Raw genomic sequence first — 6,000 nt, 5'->3', positions numbered from 1 at the left:
AGACAGCTCACACGAGAAAGCAGCATTCAAGTGCCTGCCACCCAGACATTGCCAGCTGGTCAGGGGCAAACCAAGAACCAAACACCCCAGTGCCTGCTGGGTAAAGGGACACTGATCCCACTTCCTGTGACCCCTTGAGGAGCTGGTCCCTGAGGAGGGAAGGAGCTTGGGTGGTCTCAGAGCCCAGCCAACCTCATCCTGGGATACCTCACTCAGGGACTTAATCATCATTGTGACACGCTCCCTCTATTTCTTGGCTCAGCCTGTTGACTTCATTCTCTTGGTTGCACACAGGGATGTGGCTATGGGCTCACTCTCCCACAAGAAATAGAGCTTCTCTGTCTCACATAGAGCTTTTCAATCCTGAGGAAGCACCTGACTGTCCAGGTTTGGGTCACCAACCCTCCCCTTGGACCGGTCCCTGTGGCAGAGAAGAGGTTTTGTGATTAACCAGCCTGGGTCATTGGCCCATCCGTAGAAGGGCAGAGGGTTCTCTTCACAGAGAAGCCAGGAGCTGGCAGCTGGAGTGAGTCCATCTGGATGTGAGTGTTTTGCAAGGATTCATTGATTATTTGTGGCCGTGGATAACTTGTGCTGAGTTCATCAAATTATGTCAAGGGGATTCATCTCTTACCTGCTAGGAATGCCAACTAGAGTTCAACTTCATTGCCTCACAGATGGTAGGTGAGTGTCCTGAATGTGAAAACCAACTCCTGTGAGCAGTGTCCTCCTAGAGGTCAAGCAGGGAGCCCAGGGCAGGGGAAGCACGCAATGAATATGTCGTGAATGAATGTCTGCCTGAGTGAATGAATGACTATGAATGGAAGGAAAGGAAATGAAAAGCAATTAGACACACACATACCCAGAGCTCACCTAACCACATCACTTCCTTCCCTCCCCTTCTCGGCTAAAAGCTTTGTGCCCATAACATCAGGTTTGGGCTCCTTGGTCCCTGAGGGGAGGGGAGAGAACCAGCTGCTCTGTGGTCAGCAGGAAAAGGCATGAGGCAAGGGATCAGGGGATTTGTCCTGCCATTAATTACCTGTGTGACCTTGGGTGAGCCACTTAACCTGTCTTTGCTTCAGTTTCATCATCCATCCAATGGGACTAGTGCTCTCTGTCCTATTTATTATTTCACAATAAGGTTGAGAGGAATAGACAATATTACAAATTTAACAGCACTTAAAAAAAATAGAAGAAAATTATAGTATGGGAGAAAAACAATATGACAACCACGGGCCTCCATCAGGGGAAGCAATTTGATACTAAATGTCAGCAGTGGTGTAGGGGGAAGATGTCCAGGCTCTCCTCATGGAGGAGCTCACACTTGTAAAAAAAAAATACCCAATAATCCTAAAGTCCTGTGCATGCCCAGCTTTGAGAGGCAAAGATTTAAAAGTGAAAGAAACAATACTCCCTGCCCTTAAGAAAAGGTTCACACCTAGAAAGCAGCTTATAAAGGGCCCAATGGTGTTTAACAGAATATTAGTCAGTCAAAGGATGTTTGTTGCGCACCTACTATGCACCAGGCACTGTTCTAGAATCTGAGGATAAGAGGTGGACATGCAGAATCCTATCCAAAGGGCTACACAGGAGTGAAAAAAATGAATAAACAAGCAGAGAATAAATAAATAGGAAGATTTCAGACCCTGATAAATGCTGTAAAGAAAATAGAACAGGATAACTTGAGGGAGAGTAGCTAGTGGGGCCGGGGACTACTTAAGTAGAATGATCATGGGAAGTCCAGAAGGTGATGACCTGAGAACCAAGGCCTGAATGCTGAGGAGGGGGGGATGTACCAAGTGGATGAAATAGCAGGTGGAGAGCCTGGGGGAGGGTCCGGAAAAGGGCTGTGTGTTGTGAGCATAGTGAACAAGGGGACAAGCAGGAACAGAGGACACTGGGGAGATGGCTGGGGCCCAACAAGGGCCGTAGATGAGAAGGCTAGTGTGGACTTCAGTCCAAGTGCAATGGAAAGCCATTCAAGATTAGAAGCAGGGACATTACGTGATCTGAAAGAGAAAGTGACCAAGCAACGTGGCAAAATGTGAACAAGCGGTAAACAGGAGTGATGAGGACATTAGAGTTCTTTGTAGTCTTCCTGCATATTTTCCTGCAACAGCCTTTGAAATTATTTCAGCATAAAAAGTGAATAAATAAAAAGACCACTCCGGCTCCTGGTGGTCCATGGACTGCAGGGGGTGGGGAGAAGGGGTTGTGTATGGCTGGTGCCCAGAGAGGAGGAGAGAGACAGTGAGGAGGCTCCGGCAGGATCTAGGTGACTTGGACCAAGGGAAGGGGGAAAGAGGTCTTTTTCGGGATGTATTGATGGAGGTCTGGATTAGGTTTGAATCATTGCCATAAGAAGTTGCCACAACCTTAGTGGTTATGAACAACATAAATTTATCATCTGATAGTTCTGTAGGTTAGAAACCCGACAGTTCTCCAGGGCTAAAATCGATGTTGGCAGGGCTGTACTCCTTTCTGGAGGCCCTAGGGGGGAATCCATCTCCTTGCCTTTCCAGCTTCCAGAGGCCGCTCTCGAGGCCTCACACCTCGCCCCCCTCATTACAGACCCGGCAACAGGGCGTCGAACCCTTCCCACCCTGTCATCTCTCCCGCAGACCACAGCCCAGAGAGGCCGCCGCTTTTAAAGACTCGTGACCACATTGGGCACACCTGGATGATCCAGGATAATGTTTCCATCTTAAGATCCTTAACCCTAATCGCATCTGCAAAGTCCCTTTCCCATGTAGTGTTCCCGGCATTCGGATCAGGAGATCATTGGGTGCCACTATTCTGTCTACCCTGAGATAAAACCACTAAGATTTGCTGGTGAACTAGATGAGGGTGTGTGGGTGTGTGTGTGTGTGGGTGTGAGTGAATGGCAGGGGCAAAGCTGCCAGGAGGAGCGAACTGGTGGGGTGGAGAGAATCAATAGTTCTGTTCAAGACATGCTGAGTTTGGAGTCAGTGCAACAGGAATGATTGGGGTCAGCCCAGGCCAGAGTGACTGGGAGAGCCTCATGCTGGCGCCCAGGGCAAGGGTGCAAGCAAAGCAAAGACCCGGCCAAGAGTGGCCCTTGTCTGAGTCACAACATCCGCCTCCTCGGTGCAATAAACAAGTACCGAGCCCCTAATAGTCACCAGGCAGTGTGGATACAAATACCTCCATAAATAAGAGAGGCTCCAGAAGGGAATGGAAGGCCAGATGGAGAAATGACTGAACAGACAGTTTGGGGTCTGATGTACAAGGCCTTGTGTGCTAGGCCATGGATGGTGGGCATGCTGCAGGGACAATGAACAGCCACTGTAGGGTGTCAAGGTGAATGAAAAAACACAGAAAAAGGACATGAGAACACTTGATGTATAACCGTCCATAAACGGGCCCCAAACTGGCTGAGTGTGAGCACATGCAGAGAAAGTGTGGGGAAGGGGCGAGTGAGGGCACCTGTGCTGACTCTCACCCAACTGGGGAAATCCTGGCCGAGCCTGTCCCTCCTCTGCTGCTCCTGTGCTCGGGTGTTTGCAGCTGAAGGGGTGCGCATTGGGCATGGCGGGTGGGGGAGGTGTCGAAGGAGGAGAGAGGTATCTCTTCCTCTTCCAGAAGTGCCGCTCTTAAATCAAACAATTCAATCCAGGTGGAAGAGGGTTGGCAGCTGGGAGGGGAGAAGAAGGAGAAGCAGACGATAAAAAAAAATCAATAACTCTTCCCCATAAAATAAATTGAGATTTGTGGAATTCACTTCCACTTGACATCAAAGATGCCGATTTGGTGAATTCGTTTAAGGCCAAATTGAAAACGTATCGTTTTAATCCGGGTCCCCAAGCTGCCCCAGGCTCCATGGCAAGGGCCCAGGGGGCTGGGTTTATGGCAGCAAGGGATGCTTGTTTGGGGCCGATGGATCTCCATTGCTTTAGAGAAGCTGTGCTTAGGGTGGCCCACCCACCCTAGGCCCCTCCAGCTGGGATACCCCCAGGACCGCTGGTATGGTCATGTTTGGCCATGTGACTCTGAGAGGCAGATGCAAGTCTGGCCAGAGCCTTGAGCATCTGGTCTCATGCACTCTTTGGACCTCACTGGGCCTTCGTGTTTCCATCTGTAAGTGAGTGTGGCATAAAATGGAAAACAGAATCACAGAGTCCAAAGCCCTGAGTGTATGAGGAGGGTGTGTGTGGCAGTGTGGAGGGTGAGGACACAGAGCCACTCACATTGAGGAACCAGACAATCAGCACAACACGAATTCCTTGGCCCAGGCCCCAAAGAAAAGAGGACAGGTCTAAAGCATGCTGGGTGGGGGCCATGTGTTCAGATTCAGCCCTTTCCCTAGTGCCGTGGTCGGCAAACTGCGGCTCGAGAGCCACATGCGGCTCTTTGGCCCCTTGAGTATGGCTCTTCCACAAAATACCACGGCCTGGGCGAGTCCATTTTGAAGAAGTGGCGTTAGAAGAAGTTTAAGTTTAAAAAATTTGGCTCTCAAAAGAAATTTCAATCGTTGTACTGTTGATATTTGGCTCTGTTGACTAGTGAGTTTGCCGACCACTGACTGCCCTAGTAGATATCGCTCTGAGGTTTCCCTCTGCTCAGTGCAGGAGTCTGCAGGCTGGCGTGTCAGCATGACATGGTCTACGGTGGCAGAGGAATGGGTGGGTGGCTAGGAAAACTCAGAGGTGGGCACCACAGCAGCAGGAGGGCAGACAGTTCGGCCCATCACCAGGGGAGCTGGTTACCAATGAACAACCTTGAATGAGCATGTCCAGGTGCAAATCTCAGCTGCATGACCTCAGGCAACTTATCCACTCTGTGACTGCTCCCTAATCTAGAAAATGAGGAATTGTTTTTGTTTGTTTGTTTGTTTGTTTTATTTTACAAAGGTCTTATCACAGAGGATGGCCAGGAGCCTTAACTGAAAAGGGGTAAAGCATTCACCATGATGCCTGGCAGGTTGTTGGCACTCAGTAAATGTTACCGTTCTGATGATTAACCTGACCAGCTGGGGGACCTTGAACAAGCTGTGGAACCTAGTCGCAGTGTCCTGCTCTATACAGTAAAGGGGTAGAGGCAGATCTGTGACCCTCGTCACCTAAGTGACCACACAGATGAGCAAGGGCTGCTCACCAGAGAGCTTCCGGTCTCAGCAGCTCACCAGCCCTCAACCTCCCAAACCTTGTCCAGAGTCATGTGGGCACTGGAAGGGCCCCGAGGGGATCAGCACAGAGAGAGGCCCAGGAGGGTGAGCACGAGCTAAAGCAACACCAAATCCATGGCCACATCCACCCAGAGCCACCCCGGCTGGCTGGGCCCAGGCTTTGGGCTTTGGGGCCCAAGCTTGATTTGACCTCCTCAAATTGAATGTTCACTTTAGCCTAGATTTGCAAAAGCAATTTGTTAATGCTCCTGTGCAGGGGCTGTTTTCTCTAGGGTTTTAAAGAAAAAAACTAATTTCAATGTAAAATTCACAGCACCAAATTGAAATGTATTCTGAGCCAAGTGAGCAGTTCAGAATTTCCAGGTCCCAGCGATCAGCGCACATCACATTGTAATTACACCTTTCTCTGTGCGTCAGCTGCAGGCCTGGCGAGGAAAATAGAAGATAATGCTGACCCTTTTGAGAAGAGAAAGGACTTTTGTGCCCGTTCCTTTTCAGAGAGAGCTCTCCCGAGATGATAGGAGAGGAACACCTGAATCAATCTATCGAGGGAACAAAACCATTTGTGGCTTCAGCCTCCTTAGCCAGATTGGTTCCACTCAACAGTTTTTGGAGCTTAACTCTTATTTCTTAAATGCACTGGAGAGGGAAAAATAAAGCATCTTCTTTCTAGCACATCTTGGTTCAGTTTTCTCTAAGATGATCACCAGCATCTCCCTCCTCAACACATATACACACACATACCATACATACACATGTACATGCCATATAGTACAAACACTACACATGTATATGCCACATACATACACATATATACACACATACACATGTACACATATAACAAACATGAA

General features: G+C 49.2%; 1 long non-coding RNA gene across 4 annotated transcripts in view; it reads left to right on the top strand.

The window, feature by feature from the left end:
• The first annotated feature begins 297 nt into the window (after positions 1-297).
• LOC114234022 (uncharacterized) overlaps positions 298-6,000 on the top strand; it is a 35,155-nt gene continuing 29,452 nt past the window's right edge. For 2 of the 4 annotated variants that reach the window (XR_008557725.1, XR_008557723.1), the window contains exon 1: positions 298-684. This is a non-coding gene — a long non-coding RNA (uncharacterized LOC114234022). The remainder of the gene's footprint in view (positions 685-6,000) is intronic. The other 2 variants (XR_003620223.2, XR_008557724.1) reach the window with 2 other exon arrangements.

This window comes from Eptesicus fuscus, chromosome 12, assembly GCF_027574615.1.
Source record: "Eptesicus fuscus isolate TK198812 chromosome 12, DD_ASM_mEF_20220401, whole genome shotgun sequence".
NCBI lineage: Eukaryota > Metazoa > Chordata > Mammalia > Chiroptera > Vespertilionidae > Eptesicus > Eptesicus fuscus.
Note: the sequence above shows the minus strand (reverse complement) of the source record. Positions and strands in the feature narration are given on the sequence as shown.